The sequence below is a fragment of the Sinocyclocheilus rhinocerous genome, unplaced genomic scaffold, assembly GCF_001515625.1.
Source record: "Sinocyclocheilus rhinocerous isolate Xijiao unplaced genomic scaffold, SAMN03320098_v1.1 scaffold1510, whole genome shotgun sequence".
Taxonomy (NCBI): Eukaryota; Metazoa; Chordata; class Actinopteri; order Cypriniformes; family Cyprinidae; genus Sinocyclocheilus; species Sinocyclocheilus rhinocerous.
Genome location: NW_015664185.1, coordinates 210,683 through 212,737, shown reverse-complemented (window position 1 = coordinate 212,737; position 2,055 = coordinate 210,683). Strand labels below are relative to the sequence as shown.

Genomic DNA, 2,055 nt, shown 5'->3' with positions numbered 1-2,055 from the left:
GAGAGAGAGAGAGAGAGAGAGAGAGACACACAGAGAGAGATGGCATACAGGCCAGCAGCGTCTCTCACAATGAAAGCAGACTGTTCAGAAAAACACAAGTGGGGAGAAACACTCTGGAGGTGATGGATGAACCGGCTCATGAGAAATAACTCCATAAACTCCAAACGGCAGGATTTTTCATCTGGGCTTTCCAGCTGCTTGGTTTACAATGCTGAAAGTGCAGAGAAATGTGAATGCAAAGACTCACGACTGAATGCTAATTAGGTTTTTTGAATTTATGAACAAAATGGTTTGTTAAAATAACCTAAACCTATGTATGCAATTGTATACCATTACTTTGTATAAAATAAATGTCAAGGAATGAAATGAAATAAAATATAAAACTTCAACTTTTTTCATGTAGTTACCAAGACAACATTTCTTATTTAATTTAGTTTAAGTTGAAAACACACACACACACACACACACACACACGCAAGCGCAAGCGCACGCACACACACACACACACATAACATAACACATAAAATTACTAAAACTTTTACTTCTAAAATTTTTAAAATCAAATCAATCAAGTCAAAATCAGACTACAGTAACTTTTTATTGATTACATAATTACATATTATTGACAAAATGGCAGTAAATTATTAATAATTCATTGATTCTCTCTAATTTATATTACTATGCCTTTGGAAGGCTTTTGTCTTTCAAACACATTAAACTGCATAAATTCACGCCATTTTGTATGTCTTTTATTCCCAAATAAATTCCCTCTTTATTCCCTCTTCGACATAATATAGAATGCAATAGGATTTATTTCAATTTGGATATCTCTAATATCGTATGGTGCAAGATTATCCTATTGTATCCTAATTTATGCAATAATTAATTTTTAAAAAATAAAAAAAAATCAAACTTCATTCTTCATATAAAAATATTTTTTTTTATAAAATAATTAAAATATAAAATATATTAAAAAAAATAATTGCTATAAAACCATTTATGAAAATATATTTTATTATTATTATATATATAAAAAAAACAAACAAAAAAAAAAAACAAATAAATAAATAAATAATAAAACCAGCCTTCATTTTCTTTATGCAAAATATAATTTCTAATTTCTTTCATTTGATTTTTTGGGGTTAAATGTGATGCGGACATGCTCTTCACATATACTGCAAGTTGCCTTTTCTTTTCTTTTAATGACCTTTTAATTACAGCCTTTCTTACTGGTTTCAACATTCGACACAAAAAAATGAACAGGAAAACTAGTTTTGTAAATGCATTTAACACATTGACAAAACACTGGGCCAAACACTGAATTAGTATTAGCTACATTGATGAATCTGCAGCGAAATACTGTGCAGAGTTTGATTTCTGATTATTAGTATTTTGCAGAACAGGCTTCAAGTACGAACTAAAGCAAGAGCCTCTAGAAGAGCAAGAGAAACCTGCAAACAGATTTCGTGCTGAAGTTATAAATCCACTCACGTTCTTCAGGCCTTTAAGATGATCAGCAGGACGTCTCTCCTCCTCGACCTTCACCCGTCTCTCCTTCTTCTGTTCAAGTCTCCTTATTGTTTTCTGCTGTCTCACCTCCTTTAACTCTCTCAGCTTCTCCTCCGGCTGTCTGTCTCTGCGGTGAAGATGACCTCCACAAACTCCTCCTCAAGGTGTAAATATAGAGCCACAGCAGGAGCAGTGATCAATTCAAAGCATCCAGATAGACTTACAGTGAGATCAGCGGACAGAAGACCTGGAATGACACAATGGACCAGTGCATTGTGGGATAGAGGAGCTGTGGGAAAAGAGATCTGTGGAAACAATGCATTGAGATCTCAGCAATATAAAGCGCTCAGATCTGCATTAAAGCCTCTGAAGAAGAGATCAGATGAGATCCTGCCACTCGCGTTTGTCTGCAGTCACATCAGCATTCGATTTGGAAATGACCCCCAGATAAAGCTTTTCTCACAAGAAATATTAATAATGTCTCAAACTGTGCAAGTCTTGATATTTATTGCTTTAATATCAGTATTAAAAAAATTATATTATAAA

The 2,055-nt window shown here is 33.5% G+C and overlaps 1 protein-coding gene across 1 annotated transcript in view; it reads right to left on the bottom strand.

Annotated features, from left to right (window-relative positions):
• myom3 (myomesin 3) overlaps positions 1-1,654 on the bottom strand; it is a 68,038-nt gene extending 66,384 nt beyond the window's left edge. The window contains 1 exon segment of the mRNA XM_016540527.1: positions 1,492-1,654. The gene's annotated coding sequence lies outside the window, so the exon portion shown is untranslated.
• Positions 1,655-2,055: the final 401 nt, after the last annotated feature.